Source organism: Macaca thibetana, chromosome 19 (assembly GCF_024542745.1).
Source record: "Macaca thibetana thibetana isolate TM-01 chromosome 19, ASM2454274v1, whole genome shotgun sequence".
Classification (NCBI taxonomy): Eukaryota; Metazoa; Chordata; class Mammalia; order Primates; family Cercopithecidae; genus Macaca; species Macaca thibetana.
In genome coordinates, this window is record NC_065596.1 from 4,419,784 (window position 1) to 4,440,629 (window position 20,846).

Consider the following 20,846-nt stretch of genomic DNA (forward strand, 5'->3'; position numbering starts at 1 on the left):
CAGGTGTACAGGGCGGAACATGAAAGCAGACCAGGAGCGTGACCGCTTGAAGCACAGCATCACAGGGAGATGGTTAGGCCTCCAGATGGCTGCTGGCGGGCCTGACATCAGTCAGGACTTCCACAAGAGGCAGTGGAGCAGACTCTTCGCTCTAACTTCCCCCCGGGAAAGAGAGACTACCTTTCCTGGTCGGCTAAGTAATGGGTGCCTTCCCAGGCACTGGCGTTACCGCTAGACCAAGGAGCCCTCTAGTGGCCCTGTCCGGGCATGACAGAGGGTTCACACTCTTCTTCCTAGGTTACAATAGTAGAACAAAGATTATTATCACATTGGAATAAAGAGTAATGCTATAAACTAATGATTAGTAATATCCATACATAATCAATCTATAGTATATGTCTAACATAACTATTCTTATTTTAAGTATTTTCTTTATTATACTGGAACAGCTTGTGCCTTCAGTCTCTTGCCTCCGCACCTGGGTGGCTTACCGTCCACACTCGCTTAGCGCCACCCGGGAGACATGGCGGCCTCGCACCCTCTCAATGTTTCAGACTTGCTGTGGCTCTCACCACTCTTGTGCATTGCGGCCTTGGGGATGAGGGTCTTTGTGATTCGCCCGGTTGTCCCTGGACATTGCTCCTGCCTGAGCCCCCACCATCTGGCCCCTGGCCTCTAGCTGGTTTGCGCTGTCCAGTGGTTGCCCAGCGCCCTCCCCAGCACGGGAAGTGTCTGTCCACAGCTAGGTCCCCCTGCTGGCTGATGCCGCGGCCTCTCTAGGAGCCGCTGGAGGTGGAAATTTGTTGGCATTAACTTTGGGCTGGCCTGGGTTCCTCGATGCAGTTGGAACAAGATTTCTTTTATAAGGGGTTTGGATAACATTTGTCTTTGGTTTAGTAATATTTTTTCTTCTGAATTTTCTTTAGCACCTTTTTAAAATCCTTTTACTAAAAATACATTTTAATTTCCTTACATACCTTGCATATAAACTGTTTCTTGAATAGTTTTATATTCAGGAGGTCTAATTACTTTTAAATTATACAATATTTCCTGTATACATTCTTATATGACTTTCACAAACTTTGACATGCCTCAACTTTCCGACTTCCTTTTACAGTATTTCTCTCCCTGTTCTCACCCTCTGTGTCTTTCTCTGATCTCTGTCTCTTCCAGTCTCTCACTGATTCTCCCCATCTATTTCTCTCTCATTTGCACTTTCTCTCTTTCTCTCTCTGTCAACCCCTCTTTCTTCTCTCTCCACTTAGTCTCTTGGGCTGGATGGGATCCGCGTGGCTGCAGTCCAGGTCCTGGACAGCCGCCAGCCAAGAGACTTAGCAGATACCCGAGGCAAGTTGCATGAGTCATAGAACTTCTCCTCCTCTGCTCTCTTCCCAGCGCCAGTGCCCGCCCTCTTCTTCCATGCAGAGCAAGGCTGGGCAGAGGGATCCACACCCTTCCTGGTGTAACTGGCTGCCTGGCTGGGTGGCACAGGCTCCTGGCCCTGACGCACTCACACTCTTCTGCTCAGCTCCAACTTACAGGTGTCCATGGCCTGCCGTCCTCCGAGGGTGGCAAGACACTCCCGAGTGGCATGGAAGGTTTGGAGATTGGTGGCCGGTGGCCTGAGTGGCTCTGGCTGCATGGCCAGGTGCGAGGAGAGCGTTCCAGCCGCCACTCTGCTGGGTGCCAGCGATCTGCAACAATGTGGAGCTGTGCTTGCTGCTCAATCTCTCTCTCTTTCTCTCTGACTTCTTCTCTCAGTTTCTCTCTCCTCTCTGCTGGTCTTTCCCTGCCTCTGCCAGCCACCTACACTGCTGTTCTCCCCTCTCCTTCTCCTGTCCCTAGGGAGCGGCCAGTAGGAACGGAGCTTAGCCTCTTTCTTCCCCTGAGAAGAGAGGAAAGGGAAGTTCTGACTATTTTTCCTACTGCCAGAGGAGTGTGTGAGGTTCAGTCTCCCCCTAATGGGAATTTTTCACCTTTTTGTAACCTGTAAGACATCCCCACTAAGGAATACTTCATCACTCCCAGTGGCTTTTCTTCCCTTACTCCTAACTAAGGAATGCCTTACTGCCCCTGTGGCTCCTCTTTCCTTGGTATGTCCTAACCAAGGAATGCTTCACTGCCCCGCTGCTTTTCTTTTCTTAGTCCTGACCACCAAGGAAATACTTTACCGGCTCCTCTGGCATTTCCTTCCTTGGTTCATGCATGAGGTTGCCTGGTCCACGTGGTATATGAGGGTCCTTTACTCCAGGTCACTGGCTGGTTTCTTCCTGCATTGCTGAGAGTCCAGGTTTATTTGTGATACCAAGTAGATCTTGATTCCTTACCCCTGAGGCTGCCTCAAGAGGCAGTGGGGTGCCTCCTCATGAGAGAGGACTGGAGACCCCCCTGGAGGAGAATGGCTCCCCATATGGGCCACCATTTTGTTATAAGTAAAATATTTATTCAGAAATAGAATGCTTGTTCCTTGGTACCACAAGGAAAAATCAGGATTCAGACAAAAAGTTTTCTCAGCAAGGCAAATTTACATTCTGCAAAGGGTGCTCCTTGCAGATGGGATAATGGTAAGAGCACACCTGAATAAAGGAGGGAAGCAATTTTTATCCCTTACACAGCTTGTCCCTGCTACTGTGTCTTGTCTCCATTGCCTGGAGCCAGACTTCACAATTTAAACTGAACCTGATTGGCTAACAACTTAAAACTTTCCTAAATAGGTAAAAGCAATGGAGAACAAAGGAAAAGAGGAAGTTACTTATGAAAAGACTTAGAAAAGTAATAATATTCCCAAATAAGGAAGGGGCATAGGCTGTGAGCTGGGACATGACCGTAAGCACGTGCAGCACAGATATCCTGATTAAAGTACAAGGATATAGGGTGTACTACGTGCCTGTGAGCATGTGTAGCACAAATATGTTGGTCTCGAACTCCTGACCTCAGGTGATCCACCCACCTCTGCCTTCCAAAGTGTTGGGAATTACAGGCATGAGCCACTGCAGCCGGCCAGGCACTTCTGTAGATTTAGAAACAGATATAAGACATGTTATACAGGCTGGGCGCTGTGGCTCAAGCCTGTAATCCCAGCACTTTGGGAGGCCGAGACGGGCGGATCACGAGGTCGGGAGATCGAGACCATCCTGGCTAACACGGTGAAACCCCGTCTCTACTAAAAAAATACAAAAAACTAGCCGGGCGCGGTGGCGGGCGCCTGTAGTCCCAGCTACTCGGGAGGCTGAGGCAGGAGAATGGCGTGAACCCAGGAGGCGGAGCTTGCAGTGAGCTGAGATCCGGCCACTGCACTCCAGCCTGGGTGGCAGAGCAAGACTCCGTCTCAAAAAAAAAAAAAAAAAAAAAGACATGTTATACAAAAACATATACAAACACAAAGGCTTATATACACATCTAATTAATGTCCATTTGTGAGTATGTATTGAAAAAAAGGCCCCAAAGAAAAGTATGTAAGAGGTCATTACCTTACTCATTCGCCTCAAGACACAGAAATTCAGTCAATGAACTCAGCCCATGTGATTCTAGTCAGCCAGTTAGCTCAGCCCAAGTGATTCCAATCAGCCAATTAAATTAGCCCAAGTGATACCAATTAGGCAATTATATCACTATAGGTGAATCGAATTAGCCAACTAGATTAGCCCAAGATGATTCCAATCAGCCAATTTTCTTAGCCTAGGTAGATTCAATCAGCCAATTATCTAAGTATCTAAGGAATGACTACAGATTTATCAAAGCAGGGCCAAACTAGTTGATGTGAAGAACATATACATACATTGAGAAGGAATGCAGGATGCTGAAATGCACATCTGAACAGCATGTATAATGTGGCTTTGCTGTCAGCTCATTTCTGAGGCCTATGCTACTGAAGGTGAAGGTTATTTTGTTTATACAAACAATATTGTACAAATATGTTTCATTCTGAAATGCTATTGAGTAAAAGAGATTAGAAGTAATTACATACCTGCATAATGTGTATATGCCAAGTGATTGAAAATGGTCTTTTGGGGAATATTTCTTGTATACATATTTACATAGACATACTCATCCTGTGTATAAGTTTAAAAAATCTATTTACCTGGCCAGGTGCAGTGGCTCATGCCTGTAATCCCAGCAATTTGGGAGGCCAAGGTGGGTGGATCACCTGAGGTGGGGAGTTCAAGACCAGCCTGACCAACATGGAGAAACCCTGTCTCTACTGAAAATATGAAAATTAGTCAGGCATAGTTGCATAGACCTGTGATCCCAGTTACTTGGGAGGCTGAGGCAGGAGAAGTGCTTGAACCCGGGAGGCAGAGGTTAAAGTGACACAAGATAGCATCATTGCACTCCAGCCTGGGCCACAAGAGTGAAACTCCATCTCAAAAAAAAATAAAAATAAAAATCTATTTACCTATGTGTGTATATATACCCCAATGTATCAATATTTTTATTTATATTTATAGAGAATAAAGATGTAGAATGAATATGGAAGTATTGATAAATATTGGTACTAATAGTAATATAGAAAGAAACTTTCATACATGTATAAACTTAATTGCCTTATAAACTATATCCAGAATAGTACACAAATATGCTCTGACATCCACTCTGCTGCATTTAACATAAAAGAAGAAAGCACTGGACTTTGTTGTTGATTTCTGTAAGATGTAAATGCACTAAGGCCATGGGTGTCATTAACTGTCATGTCAAGGTTGACCCCTACTCTATGTTGTATGGATAAACCAGCCCAAGTCCAAAGGCACACACCTACATTTGACAATGCTTATTCTTCTTCATTAGAACTTCCATCGGGACAAAGGTCCTTGTTTTATCCCATGAGTGTGTGCTGTAAAAGTACAATCTTGTCTTTTTGTCTTTGTGGCTAAAGTAGGGTTTTTTTTTTTTTTTTTTTTTTTTTTTTGAGAGGGAGTCTCACTCTGTTGCCCAGGCTGGAGTGCAATGGCATGATCTTGGCCCACTGCAACCTCCACCTCCCGCACTCAAGCGATTCTCCCACCTCAGCCTCCCCAGTAGCTGGGATTACAGGCATGCACCACCATGCATAAATTTTCTTTGGCCCCTATTTTTATTAATTTATCTTTTTCAGCAGAAGAAAAGATAGGAACTGCAGTTGGGGGAGGAAGGCAAGGGGTTAAGTGAAAAAAAGGCATTTCAGAGGAAACGACAACCTGTTTGCCTATTTAATCTGCAAGGTTATTCCCTCAGCTTCCAAAGGAGGTATTTTTTTGGTGTCCTGGAACATGGACAATAGCGATTTCTTCTGGCAGCTGGAGATTATCTAATACTAATAATCTAATTATCTAATATAATTATCATTATACCTTTGTGCACCAGGTCTTGGCCTTTACTATTAATAAGACCTTGTTCAGTCGGAAATTTTCCTAAAGGTATGAGCTACTCCAAAGGCATATTTGGAATCAGCATAAATTGTCCCTTCTGGATTTTGCAAGTGCTTTACAGCTTGATTTAGTGCAAACAATTCACATGTTTGAGGGGACCAATTATTAGGCAATCTTCCCGACTCTATCTCTGGGAGAGCTTCGCCATCAATTACTGAATGTCCGTTATGCCTTTTCCTTCAATCACTCGAGAAGAACCACCTAGGATTAGGTGTTGTCCCATTTTGAAAGGGGCCTTTAATCAGGCCTGACTTTTGTGTGATAATTAATTAGATCTAAACGCTTATGTTCTAACCCTTTTTGATTTGGGCTCCCTGTTGGGAAACCTGCTGGGTTAAGTGAATTGTCACTGGTTAATGTTAAGTCATCTCTTTTTAATAAGATAGCTAGATACTTAAAAATTCTTGAGTCGGTGAGCCATCTCCCTGCTTTTTGGTTCTAGATAGTTGTAACTTGATGGGGTGTGCTCACAACTAAGTTTCCTCTGAAGGTTACTTTCCTACTTTCTTCAGTTAACATGGTGGTAGCTGCAATGTACTGAACACATTCGTGCCACCCATAGGTTAGTGGATCTAAAACTTTTGATAGGAAGGCTACAGGTTGCCAATGCCCCCAGTGTTCCTGGGTAAGTGCTCCTAGAGCTACCCCCTCGTTCACATTAACGACAAGGTGAAATGCTTTCTCTAGGGAAAGTAAGGCTAGGGCAGGGGCAATTACAAGTTGATGTTTAAGTTCTTCAACCTGGTGGATTTCTTCAGAAGTCCACGGGAGAAGGTTAGGCTTTTCTTGGGTAAGCTTTAGATATAAAGGTTTTGTCCTTAGGGCCTATGAGTCAATTCATAAGTGACAATACCCAACTAATCCTAGAAATTTTCTGAGTTCTTGCTTAGTCAGGCAAAGGCAATGACACGATTCCTTCAACTCGTTCAGGCTCTATCCCTCATTTGCATTTACTTATTAAGTATGCCAAGTACTTCACTTCTGGATCTACGAATTGAAGCTTTCCCTTTGAAACTCATAACCTTCCTCCTTGCAAACAGTTAAGGACATGGATGGAAAAATCAGTCACTTGTTCTACACCCTCACCAGTTATAAGAAGAATATTTACATATTGGAGCAAACATATGTGTTTGGGGGTAGAAATCTGTTCCAGAACCTGTTCTAAAATTTGGCCAAAGAGGTTAGGGGAATCTGTGAACCCTTGGGGCAAAAATCCCCATGGGTACTGTTGCTTCCATTCAGAATGAGCATCTTCCCATTCGAAAGCAAATATGTCCCGGCTGTTTTCAGCCAAGGGGCATGCCCAGAAGGTGTTTTTTAAGTCTATTACTGTAAACCATTGATGGTCATATGGGATTTTGCTGAGGATGGTGTAAGGATTAGGGACATCGGGATGAGTAGCCAGGACTATCTGGTTGATAGCTCTGAGGTCAGGTACTAGTTGATATGACCCATCTGATTTCTTTACAGGCAGTATTGGGGTGTTATAAGGGGACAAACAGGGTTCAAAGAGCCCGTCCTGAATGAGACCTTCAATTATGGGCTTCAAGCCTATTCTGCCTGCTAGGGGAATGGGATAGTGCTTTCTTCTTACTATTTTCCCAGGCGTTTTGAACTTTATGTGTATCGAAGGGACTTGATACACATAAAGTCTTCCCCGATTTCTTTCTCTTGACCAGACAGCAGGATGAATGTATTTTTCATCCACGGTGATAAGTAGGTTTAATGAGGTGAGGAATCCCTCTGTGCCAACATGTAAGCCTATAACTAGTTTAGCATTAAGTCCCTTCCTAATTGGTTAATTCCTGACTCAGGTCAAGGATTAATAAAAACTTAATATGAGTTGATTGGTTTTTGTATCTGACTTCTGCTTCCTCTAGGATTTTGGCTTTAAATCCTTCTCCCTTTACCCCTGAAACAGAAAGTTCTTCCAAGGAGCAGGTGATCTCAGATGGAGGGAAACAAACAGAGGAGCAGGCTGCTTTTGAATCTACTAAAAGTGTTATGAGCTCATATTTTTGCCCCACCTCTAAATTTATCAAGAGCTTTTGGTGGGATTCGAGAGAAAAAATACATAGCCCCTGACCCCCCATTCTTCCTCAAAAGTCACGAGTGGAATAACTTCTTTTCCTTCTCCCAGTCAGAACATTCCCTCTTGAAGTGACCTTCTCTACCACATTTAAAACACTTATCCTGTCCTTCCTCTTTTCCTACTCTAGGATTCTTTGGTTTTGCTTCCCTATGCCCTTTATAGGGCCTGACAGATGAAGGCTTGGATCCTTCACAGGTTTTGGCCCCCTGGAAGCTTTGTTTAGAAGTGTATGGGTTTGGAGCCCCCTGCTGGAAGGTGGATAACATCATTTTTGCCTTCTGGTTTTGCCTCTCTTCATCCCTCCTCACATATACTCTCTGAGCTTCTCTGAGAAGCTCACTCATAGGATGGTCTTTCCAATTCTCTATCTTTTGTAATTTTTTCGAGATATCTGGCCAACCATTGGTGACAAAATGAAGCTTTAGCATTTTGTGCCCTAGTGGGTCTTCTAAATCTAAGTCTGCATATGTTCTCATTACTCTTTCAGTCTATCTATGAATTCCATAGGCCCTTCATCCTTCCCTTGTTGAATGTTGAATGCTCAGGAAAGATTTTATTTTTGTGGGGGGGTACTGACTCCCGAATTTATTATCATTTCCCTGAGGTCTTGCATATTTTCCCGGTGAGCTGCATTGTTATTATCCCTTTGGGGGTCTTGGATGGGGCATTTTTGGTCCACAGCTGGAACGTTTTGACCAAGAGGATGTTCATGTTCCCAGACTACCATAGCAGCCCTACAGATCATGTTCCTTTCTTCCTGAAAAGAGGATGTCCAGTATGGACATTAACTCGGCTCAAGTGTGTAACTGAGGTCCTAAAAATTGGTCAATTTGATCTGCCACTCCAAGGGTCATCTAACAGCTGCTTGAATTCTTTTTTTAAATTTTGAACTTCTGAGCTAGTTGAGGGAGGATTCACGAAGCCAATGGCCCCCTTCCTTGGGACACCTCCCTTAAGGGGAAGAGGGTTGGGGCTGACTCCTTAGACGCAAGAGGAAAAAATCCTTTTTACATTGTTCTACCTCACACTACAGTCCTTTTAGGGAATGGTACTTAGGCTGCTAAGGAGCAGGCTGATGGGATGATAATTCCCAAGAACAAGGCTTGTACGGAGGAGGGGATTTGGAGTGGGGTCTGGGGCAGCAGTGGCTTCCTGAGGAGGGGATCCGGGGTACTAAGCAGAGGAAGATGGTCCAGGGGATCCCATGCATTGGAGTCTTTAGGCATTGGAACAAGCTTATTTTTCAGAGGTGCTAGATCGGGGTTTCCCCCGGTTCTCTTTAAAGGAAAAAGGAGGACAGGTCCTTGTCTCCAACAAAGAGCATAGTCCAGCTCTTCTTGACTGGACTTTTATCATTCACATATTGAATTAAAAGCGGACACATCACATCCTCATTTGACCCAAACTTTGGCCAGAAGACTGAGGGTTTGAGGATGAGTTCTTGAGTCCAAATAAAACAGCAACATTTTATCATTTGTTGCTTTTCCTTATGCTTAGTCCTTTCATTATCTTTCCAATATTTTAACATGAAACCTAGGGGACTATCAAGGGGAATATCATTACTGTTAGCTTTATCCTTTTTACTACCTGTCTTACTTGGAGTATTTCCCATTTGGGTGCTAGTCAGCTCAATCCGTCATACTAGAGATTTCTTGCCTTTCCTACCTTGGAAGTTTGGGGTGAGGCTGAACCCATTATATTAGAGATCTCTTGCCTTCCCTCTCCCGAGAGGCTTAACCCCACCTATTGGAGGTCTCTTGCACTCTTCTCCTTTTGCTTCATCCTCTCTGGCCACTTCCTCAGAGGGAATTTAGGTCCCTCTTAGCATTGGTGGGTTCACTATAAGCTCCTGACCTGGACTCCTTTACAGGAGGGCCACAATAAGCCATATGAGGTGACCATGGAACTCAGACTGGACTCCCTCACTCCACACTCAATGTCCTTGGATCTCATTCATGCACTTTCAACCTCCAAGATATCCTGACCACCAAGGAAATACTTTCTTGCACCTGCCACGTTTCTTACCTTGGTCTGTGCACAGAGTTACCTGGTCACGGAAGTGTGTGAGGATCCTTCCACCCTCACTGTTGACAGTCCGTGTTTATTCATCACTCCAGGGGAAGTCTCAATCCCCTTGCCTCTGAGGCCATGGCAACAAGGCAGTCGGATACATCTCCTCATGAGAGATGATGGGGGACCTCTCCCCAGAGGAGAAAGTGAATCCCAGACGAGCCCCCAAGATCGTTGGAAATAAATGCTTGGTGCCACAAAGAAGAATAAGCACTCTGGCAGAAAGCTTTCTCAGCAAGGCAATTTACTTCTGCAGAAGAGTGCCACTTGTGCCTGGCGTGGCTGCAAGAGCACACTGAGCAAGGCAGGGCACGGGTTTTTATCCCTAACGCAGCAGATCCTGTAGCTGTGTCCTTTCCCCATTGGCTAGAGTCATACTGCACGATCTAACTGACCTGATTGGCTACTATTTAAAATTGAATAGGGCTTATTAGGCGGGAAGGGAGAGACTGTCCATTACAGTACAAGGCATGTCGCCCAGGGTGGAGTGAAGTGGCATGATCTCGGCTCACTACAACCTCCATCCCCCGGGTTCAAGCAATTCTCCTGCCTCAGCCTCCCAAGTAGCTGAGATTACAACACACGCCACCACCCACAACTAATTTTTGAATTTTTAGTAGAGATGGGGTTTTACCATGTAGGCCAGGCTGGTCTCAAACTCCTGACCTCAGGTGATCCACCCACCTTGGCCTCCCAAAGTGCTGGGATTACAGGCATTGAGTCACCACGACTGGCCGATGCCACATATTTTTGCTTTTGTTTTTTTTCTTTTCTTTACACAGGTGCTAATGAACTCAGGTATAATTAACCCTCAGGGGTAAATTATTCACTAACTACAGTAATAGAGTCCAATTTTTATGAACAGGTTTTCAGTTCTTTGATATTGTCCTACATTCAGAAATCACAAAAACATACTGGAATGTGTGATGCGCACAATGTCTTGGAGATTAACATCCAGGTTTTTACATATTACATAGAACAACATGAAAGCTGGTACCATATGGGAACCAAAGGAACTGTCCCTGAGAACATAGAATTTTAAGGACGTCAATTATTAAGAGGTTACATGGAAGCAGAAGTGCTCCTAGATGTTTCCATTATCTAGATAGAAAAATTCAACAGATGAGCCCCAGTGAGTTAAGGAACATCCTTAACTGCTGTGGGTGATGGTCTTTCCATCCAAAGCAGAGATGTGAAACGTGACAGGTTTCAAAGGACCCCCCAGTGCTCCACATCTCAAAAGTTGCTCCCACAAATCTGGAATGCTATCTGTTCCTGACGGATCAGGTCCCACTGTGTCTCTGAGACACTGACTTGAGATGAGGCCAATTAGTTCAAGCGTAAATGGCCTAAATCATCATCAGCTTCAGGTTGTGTTTTGGAGCTTGTCCACTTAAGAGGGTTGATAAAAAATGGCTCACAAGACACATGCCTGGGAAATGCGGTTTTCTCCTTTGCTCTCAGCAGATCCTGGGCAACCCAGTAATTAACCTTCTTGATTTCTCAACTTTCACATTTGCGAAAAAGTCGCCAGTGCCCGTGACATTTCCCCGAAGACACAGCCCTTGTCACCCCCTACAAAGTTCTTAAGTTGTGCGCAGGGGCCAGGTGGCAGATTTCTCTCAAAAGCAGCTGAGCTCGCGCTCTGGCTGGAAAAGACAGAGGGCTGAGGCACAATGGACATTGTCTCACACATCAGGACAGTTTCCATAGCAGTTTAGGAAAGAAGGCAGCTCCCTGGGCTGGAGACGATGCAATGCTCTGGAAAGACCCTCAGGTGCGGGTGAGAGAGGAAACCCAGCTGCACAGGGTCAGTGAGGGGAGGCCGAACCGCCCGATTTGGACAAAGGTAAAGTATACTTCCTAGCCTAATACCCTCCTCAATGCCCAGCCCAGACCTACTCTTCATGTCCCTAGCTGTATTCACGCTCCCTGGCAAGGGAGCGGCACGGAATTGCCTGCCAGCAACGCTTTGGACACCAGTAAGTCTACACCGCTCTGCCCCTACCTCCAGGGCTACGCACCGCCCCGAAGCATACTGGGATTGTAGTTCTGAAGCTACCTACCCATTGGCTAAGAATGGTGAAGAGACTACAGCTCCCAGCATACCAGGCGCGGCGCGCAACGCCCTGCCCCTTCTTCTGGGCTGCGAACTGCCCCCGAGCCTGGTACAGGCAGGGATTGTAGTCCTGTAGCCTTCTAGCCAAAGGGCTGGGAGTTGCCATGAGACTACATCTCCCAGAAAGATCAGCGAAGCGCGCACCGTTCTGCCCCTTCCTCCAGTGATGCGCACAGTCCCTGATCCCTGTGCACGCTGGGATTGTAGTCCTGCAGCCCGGCCATCACTGGCCGGCATTGGTTAAGAAATTTCAGCTCCCGGCATGGTGGACGAAGGCTCCACCTGCAGCCTCGCTCCTCCATGCCTTCAGAGCACTTCCGCCATGCGGAGGGGGAACCTGGCTGTTCTTTAACCTCTCCTACCTGATGAGAGTGAACGTAGCCAAGGCAGCGTGTCTCACCAAGTAATTGTGATCCCGCATCCCCCAACGTTGTGGCTTCTTGACTTCCAAAGTGCCGGAAGTTTGATTTCTCACAGAACTGCCAGGATCCGGGATCGTTTCCCAGCCTGCTCAGAGGTGCCGTGGTTCTCACCCTCTGGGAAGCTGGAACACTCAGTGACACCATGTGTTCCTTGAAACTAATCTGTGTCACCTTTTAGGCTTTTGAGACCACTTGAACTCTGACTTTGTGGCATTTATTACCAAATCTACCGAAATGGGTCAACTGTCTGATTTTACCTTCTTTCCACACATGCTGGTTAGGTAATTAGTTGATTAGACATGGTTTCCTCCAAAAGGGCATCATCTCTTCCAGATTACCTCCAAGAGAAGGATGAAACGGTTGGGAGCTCTAAGGATCCATTTCCCAAATTTGAGATTCCACACTGATCGTTCCTGGGCAAAATGTGACATTCTTTTCCATAACCACAATCTTAGGCCAGCCTGAGTGCCATCCCAGCGCAATGGGGCTTATGGAACTCCAACTTAGTTCTGGTTAAGTTTTATGTAAATATGCTTGTCTCTGTTTCGCCTGGCTCTACTACATAAAATGTCTAGGAGAAAGTAGGAGGTGACAAGAATACAGGTGAAATTACAGGTATTGGAATGGGACACACTGATTCTGTGGAGGTAGAGGGAGAACAACAACCTAAAACCCAGGGAATGAACAACTTAAACCTCAGAAGCTGTGGGGAATGGAGGGGCATTAATAAGTTTTTGTCTTTCTGAATTACTCCTCATGCAACCCAGAAAAGAGTACGGAAATCCTGTTGGGCCAGGACAGGAGTAGTATTTGTTAGACCAGAAGGTAAGGCAGGGACTGTGAATTCATCTCCTCCTTTTGACTCCCCACATTACCCTTTAGAATCCTTTGAGACTGTTCTATCTCTCTATGAGGTAGGTGTGGAATTCTAGGGGGCAGCGTGCATTCTCAATGCCCAGCTGTCTGAGACCACAGTTCCTTCAGGTGATGGATGATATGGTTTGGCTGTGTCCCCACCCACATCTCATCTTGAATTGTAGCTCCCATAACTCCCATGTGTTGTGAGAGGGACCTTGTGGGAGGTAATTGAATCACAGGGGTGCATCTTTCCCAAGCTGTTCTCGTGATAGTGAATATGTGTCACGAGATCTGATGGTTTTACAGAGGGCAGTTCTCCTGCACATGCTCTCTTGCCTGCCACAATGTAAGATGTGACTTTGCCTCTCCTTGCCTTCCTCCATGATTTTGAACCGACCGCCCACCTCCAGCCATGTGGAACTGTGAGTCAATTAAACTTCCTTCCTTTATAAATTATCCAGTCTTGGGTATGTCTTTATTAGTAGCATGAGAACAGACTAATACTATGGAGAACCATTGCTTTTTTTCAGAAGAGACTCAGTCCCCCATGGGTAAGCTTAAGCTGGACGCTAGGCAGCATTGATTACATTTTCTCCTTCTTCTGTGAACTGAGGCTCCTCCTTCACGTTTCCTACCACTTAGAGATGAATTTGTGTTAGTCAATATTTGCGTAAATTAGAGACATAGGTAAAGGGAATCTTAGCCCCCAGCATAACTTGACTCTTGCCTATTGTCTTCCCACTTTATGAAATCTATTATGTTGGCACAGAGAGATACCTTAAGATGGGGTCTCTCAGGAGCAATTAGAGCAGCGTACTTCTAGAGAAGGTGATAGGACAGGGCAGGTGTGCCAGTGAGGATCAAAGCTTTTGTCCACATTTTTGAGTTGGTCTGTGTGTGGCAGATGACTTTGGGAAAGATCCCAGATCCCTGGAAGGAACCATTAAGAGAGGATCCATGTAGATCAGAACATTTGCGCGCGTGTTCATCAGTGTTTAAGTCGGATTCTCAGGGTTAAGTCTGTGGTAGGGCTGCAGGGCAATGCTTCCTGTGAAAGATTCTGATCAAATGTCAAATATGTGGCTCTGGCATAGGGAGGCATCTTTATCTGACAGAACATCGTACTTCTGTGGATGTGAGATTCTTTGCCCTTCCTTAGCCGGGCACCACTGACTGATTGTTTGAGAATCATGCATACATAGGCCTTTTTGTTTTGAATTTCTTCAATATTGGAACAGAAAAAAACATTTTTATACACTTTCAAACTGAATAAGAGCATGAGCAACTTCAGGGAGAATGTCACAGGAGGAAACTCTGGGGCCTTGCCCATCCCCAGAAGCCTCCAAAATGCTGATACAGCCTGTAGAATTCACCTTGTCAACACCAATTTATTTTTCCGTATAGATTTATCTTTCATTGGACCTTTATTTTGTTCTATGTCATGAAGAATAAGTCATTTCTTTCCTTTGTCATAGGAACACCAATTTTTGACACATCAAGTATTAGTGATGTCATCCTCCACATAGTTTTTTCTCCTTATAAATTTTTGCTTTGGTTTAAATATTTGTGTCCTTCTCCAAATTCGTATGTGGATAGTATTAGGGATTTTTTGAGACGGAGTCTTGTTCTATCACTCAGACTGGAGAGCAGTGGCGCGATCTCGGCTCACTGCAAGCTCTGCCTCCCGGGTTCATGCCATTCTCCTGCCTCAGCCTCCCGAGTATCTAGGACTACAGGCGCCCGCCACCATGCTGGGCTAATTTGTTTTTTTATTTTTAGTGGAGATGGGATTTCACAGTGTTAGCCAGGTTGGTCTCGATCTCCTGACCTCGTGATCTACCCACCTCGGCCTCCCAAAGTGCTGGGATTACAGGTGTGAGCCACCGCACCTGGCCAGACTTATTTTTAAAATACAGATAAAGTCATTTATATGATGAAACACTGCTTTGTTTCAGTGTAAAATGCCAATAGAAAATATACAAAATAAAAGAACATAATATATAAAATAACAATGCCTGTGTAAGATTTAATATCCTACAATAAAATAAGATCAATTGAAACCTATGAAATGGAAGAAAATTTAAAATTAGGCAGATATTATGAACCAGGTGAGGAATAAATACATGTGTCAATAAGCATTTAATGTATTTTGTTTTAGATTTTATATTAAACAATAAAAACTAAAAAAAGTAGCATGGTAATTTCACCATGATTTTATCAACCTGCAAACAATAGAAACACTTCTCCATTAGAGAATGCTGATTAGTTTCTATCCACTAATTTGTGGATATCAGTCCTCCCTGGACTCAGGCTGAGAGAGTAAAGAGCGTCAGCTTTTTCTGAATTGAAGGGGGGGAGAATAGGCCGGGCGCGGTGGCTCAAGCCTGTAATCCCAGCACTTTGGGAAGCCGAGACGGGTGGATCACAAGGTCAGGAGATCAAGACCATCCTGGCTAACATGGTGAAACCTCATCTCTACTAAAAAATACAAAAAATAAACTAGCCGGGCGAGGTGACGGGCGCCTGTAGTCCCAGCTACTCGGGAGGCTGAGGCAGGAGAATGGCGTGAACCCGGGAGGCGGAGCTTGCAGTGAGCTGAGATCCGGCCACTGCAACTCCAGCCCGGGAGACAGAGCAAGACTCCGTCTCAAAAAAAAAAAAAAAAAAAAAGAAGGAGGAGAATATAAATACATATTCATTTTGGTACACTGTACAATATACAAACATATATGCATGATTATATGCTAATTTTTTTCTGATTATAAAGAAATGCATAACTGTCATAAGATATCCAAAAGACATCAAATGTCTTACATGAAATATAATACATGAAATGTCAGTAATCTTGACCCTCAAGAAAACCCAGAGTTCGCCATTCTGAGTACACTGTTCAAGTTTCTTTCCTAGGACCACCACAGGTTCTGTCATTTACTACCACAATGAGTGTAAAAGTGTCTGACAAGTAGCAGACCTTTTCCTGCAGGAGCCACATTTTCTGTTTCCAGAGTGTTTTGAAATGTTTGTTTTTCAGTGCCGTAAAGAAATAGCACTTGAACATCAATTTAATTTATTTAGTGAGGCCATTTTTACTTCCTGCAGAAAGGGTACACTCGCCAGCAGTTTTGCCACGAGAGTACACCGAACAAGAGACAGGGTTATTTATAAGCTGACACATCCACCCTACTGCTGGAACAGGACCTCACATTCGTATTTGTCCCCGATTGTTTAGCAACTTAGAACTTTTTAAAAGAGACAAAGGTAGAGGAGAACGAAGGAAGGAGGAAGTAACTTGTGGAATGCTGAGAAAGGTGAAAACACTTTTAAATGAGGAAGAGGAACAGGCCATGACCTAATGCTTGCTTGGACCACTATAAGCATGCCAGGGCAAATATTTAGGAGCACCGGTCTTTGAATAAATTTTGCTTCTAAGAGAAGTTACTATTTATTCATAATCAAATGGGGAGGAAAGTCTTTGAAGAGGAACCTCTACTTTACTTTTTACACAGAGTCCAGGATCTATAAGGCCCTAGCTGCTAAAAAAGCTCCCAGTTCCTTTCCCAGGGAAGGCTGTGTTAATCCATCCTCTGTTTCTTCTCACCTTGGAAGAGTCAAATTCTTGCCTAACCTAGCAGTGCTGTTTCTGACTTTGAGTTTAGTTTCCTTGGAATTATCCTCATTTGAATTGGGCTGCGGTAAAGAGGAGTTTAGGTGACTCTCCTCTCTCTAGACACAGAGCCCCACAGTCTATCCCTAACCTGTATTTGTGGGTCGTTCTCTCAGCTGAGGCTCTTCAGCCAGTGTCAAGAATGAACAGGAAGAACATAGCTCTTGGGGATGATTGCCACATTTCTCAAAGGCCCCTGAGGGCTATAAGCCATTTCCCATCCTCAATCTCAAAATGAAACCCAAACAAAGATACAGATTAGTATCCCTGATTACACACCAACCAAACACATTTATTTTGTAATTTATTTTCCCCTGATCACCATTATGGTTGAATGCCTCTTTATGCTAGAAAAGTCCATTTGTATTTCTTTTACCATGGAATGTTTTTATAGGTTCTGTGTCTTCTTTTTATTAAGTTCATGTTTTTACTCTTCATTATCAGGAGTTCCTACCATATTTTATTTGCATACCATTTCTCCCACATTATTCTAGAAGGCTGAAGCCTGTCCATGCATCCAAAAATAGATCTGTCCTGGATCTTTTCTCACAAGTCAGCCAGCTGTCAAGACACCTGAGTTGTGATTCTTTCACCTGGCAGAGCCTCTCATCAACACATGAACTGAGCTTCCTCTTATCTTATGGACAGCTGATGCATGGAGGTGGATTTTTGAATCAGCCTCATGCTGCACTCAAGCACTTTAGCCAGGACGCAATGCTCATTGCCAAGACGAAAATCAGCAAACTAGCAGTTTGCTTTTATGATGTTCTCCAGCCTGCAACCCAGACATTTATCCTGGCCACTTCTTCAACTCTGACTTAAGGTTGTGCTGATGTAAATGCAAACCTAGCTCTGTGTGGCTAGGACTAACAAACATCTATGTGGCTAGGACTGCAAATACTAAGCACCAGGCAAGAGGGCTCCCCAGTTTCCAACCAGACTTTGTAGAATTTCCCCAAAATACTGACTTGGCCTCTTTCAGACCCTATGCTCCCAAAGAGAAGCAGAGAGGGGCTCTGGAAGCCATTTAGACTGTCTGGCCTCTTCCCTAGTGAAAATGGACTTGGATACAAAAACGTAACCTAGTGACCTCGAAGACACCAGCCCAGATACTGAGCACTGACCTCCTGCCTCTCCAGGACAGACATCATCTGAACCAGATCAAAGCCCACACTGTTCCTCCACGTGCACCTTTCAGACATGTGCCAGAACAGCCCTCCAGAATTGTCTGGAGATGGGACAAGAGGTGGCGGAGCTCCAGGTTCAGAATGGCTGCCTCATCCCTCCCTCCTGAACAGTCTATACCTGCTGATTAGAGCTCTCACAACTTAAGGGGCTTAGCCCTCCCTGAGTAAGTGTCCCCTAAGAGGACCTTCTGATCTTTTTCTACGCTGAGCAGGGTGCGCAGGAATGACACCCTCTATGCTAGGGGATATATGACCTCCACTCCCACACGACTTGGTTGACTGATGAACTGATGCACTGAAGAGGAAGAAGAAGCAGGAACAGCCTGTTTCTCCAGCCGTGATGTCTGTGCGAATGAAGGAACCCCAAATAATATTGGGTGGTAGACACACAGGTACTGCCTAATAAGGAAATTTAAGTTGAATGGAAAGGGAACTTATATGCCATATACAAAATTTAAGTTAGTGAATTTTAGAAGAAAACTTGAGTTAAAATTTGTAAAGGCATTAACACAATTTTAATAGGAAGCTATAAAAATTATCTGCACTTACTGTGTTAACAACTGAAGTTTGGGTGACTATGTAAAGGCCATCTATGGGCTTCAAAAGGTATCTGCTACTTAATGTTATAAGACATTTACTTTCAAATATTTGCTGTTTTTAACCAGTGCCTTCTCATGATACAAATTTTCTTTCTTTTTTTTTTTTTTTTTTTTTTTTTACCTGCAACAGAGTCTCACTCTGTCACCCAGGCTGGAGTGCAGTGGCCTGATCTCAGCTCACTGCAACCTCCACCTCCCAGGTCCAAGCGATTCTCCTGGCTCAGCCTCCTGAGCAGCTGGGATTACAGGCGCCTGCCACTGCGCCTGGCTAATTTTTGTAGTTTTAGTAGAGACGGGGTTTCACCATCTTGGCCAGGCCGGTCTTGAACTCCTGACTTCGTGATCCACCTGCCTCGGCCTCCCAAAGTGCTGGGATTACATGCGTGAGCCACCGCGCCCATTCCTATATGAAAATTTGTTATTGTGAGGGAGCATTTCTATGAAAACAAGAGTAGGAATTTTGCCAATTTTGGTTATTAAAATAATAAAAAATTTTGGTGAACTTGTTTTTCTTAACCAAATGCTCCTACAGATAGCATATTGCACAGATGTTTTGATTGTCCTTTCACCTTAAGTCAATTTTTCTTAATTTTATTCATCCAATGGTATTTACTTTAGATAAAAGAGACATTGTACTTGCCGTGTGCTCTATGGATCCGAAATATGAATTCTGAGTCCAAACTCAGACCTACTTTATAAAAATCTAGATTTTAAATAATACTTTGAGGTAACTTGAGGGCACATTTATGATTGTTAAGTGGAGTAATTCTGTTCTTAAAAGAGGAGATGTTTATATGAGCGAGTTGATTTGTCCAAAAAGTACAGTTAAGATCGCACCTTTTAATGTATATACATTTTATCTAAAAAAAACTAAAAAATTAATAAAGGGTTGGGAAATTGGTTGATATGTCAATGAAACAAAAATGGCACGTGTCAGGTTGCTGTTAAAGCTGGGTAACAGGTCTATTATACACCTTCTTTGTATCTTGTATATGGTTTTAATGCTCTGTAATAAAACACTTGTACAAAATGACAAAGTCGATCTACACTTAACTCTTAAGCTCTTACTTTTGGGAAGAGAAGGAGAAAGTGACTGTCGGGCATGAGTACGTCTGATTCTATTTCTTGGTTACCCAAGTTCGGTTTGTAATAATTCATCAAGCTTTCCATAAATGTTTTGCACATATATTTCTGTATGCATGTTATACATCAATCAAAATTTAAATATTACATGTTTGCATAGTAGTTATAGATTAATATTTGAGAATAATAGTAATGCTTTATTTTGTTTTATTTTAAAGGCGGACATGTGGCAGGGTGCAGTGGCTCACGCCTGCAATCCCAGCACTTTGGGAGGCCGAGGCGGGCAGATCACCCAAGGTCTGGCCAACATGGTGAAACCTCGTCTGTACTAAAAATACAAAAAATTAGCTGGGCGTGTTGGTGCGTGCCTGTAATCCCAACTGCTGAGGAGGCTGAGGCAGGAGTATAACTTGAACCTGGGAGGCGGAGGTTGCAGTAAGCCGAGATCCGTGCCACTGTACTCCAGCCTGGGCGACAGAGCAAGACTCTGTCTCAAAAAATAAAAATAAAATAATATAAGGTAAAATAAAATAAAATGGACGTGTGTGCTCAGGGCACCATCAGATATATATTAATATTCCAAGTTATTGATTCAGGTTCTAACTTTGGGTGACCCCCTAGGTCTTTTAATTTTCACCTCAATTCTGTAAGTAGCATGGTTTTTTCGTTTGTTTGTTTGTTCGTTTTGAGATGGAGTCTCGCACTGTCCCCTGGGCTGGAGTGCAGCGGTGCAATCTTGGCCCACTACAAGAGTCTCCTGCCTTAGCCTCCAAGTAGTTGGGATTAGAGGCGCCTGCCCCCATGCCTGGCTAATTTTTTGTATATTTGGTAGAGATGGGGTTTCACTGTGTTAGCCAGGCTGGTCTCGAACGCATGACCTTGTGTTCCACCAGCCTCGGCCTCCCAAAGTGCTGCAATTACAGGTGTGAGCCACCGTGCCCAGCCAGTAGGATGATTTTAACTTTTTGGGATGTGATTTTGTTTTCAGCAAGATTCTCCCCCGAGAATGATGCTCACCGGGACCAGGGCACACAGCACAGTGCCCCGTGCATAGTATGCACTAAGCACATATGGAGCCAGGTAGAATCAGGAACAAAGCGAGTAGCAGAGGTTGGTTCTGCAAAGTATAGTAAGTAGGAAATGAGTTAAGATTGCAAGGTCACAACTCAGCAGCAAACGTTTTTACATGCATTTGAAAAACCATTTGTAACTAATTCATCAAACTGTTGGTGAAAAGCAGTGGTTTGGGGGCTTGGCTACACACTGTAATCACCCTGAGAGCTTTAAACCATATTGTTGCCCAGATCCAACTCCAAGGATTCTAATTTAATTGGTCTGTTGCAACTT

At 44.2% G+C, this 20,846-nt stretch overlaps 2 protein-coding genes across 2 annotated transcripts in view; one reads left to right on the plus strand and one right to left on the minus strand.

The window, feature by feature from the left end:
• Positions 1-20,846, minus strand: part of LOC126942272 (zinc finger protein 486-like) — a 268,583-nt gene that overhangs the window by 54,267 nt on the left and 193,470 nt on the right. The gene's annotated exons all lie outside the window — the stretch shown is intronic.
• ZNF682 (zinc finger protein 682) overlaps positions 17,148-20,846 on the plus strand; it is a 33,923-nt gene continuing 30,224 nt past the window's right edge. The window contains exon 1 of the mRNA XM_050769640.1: positions 17,148-18,209. The gene's annotated coding sequence lies outside the window, so the exon portion shown is untranslated. The remainder of the gene's footprint in view (positions 18,210-20,846) is intronic.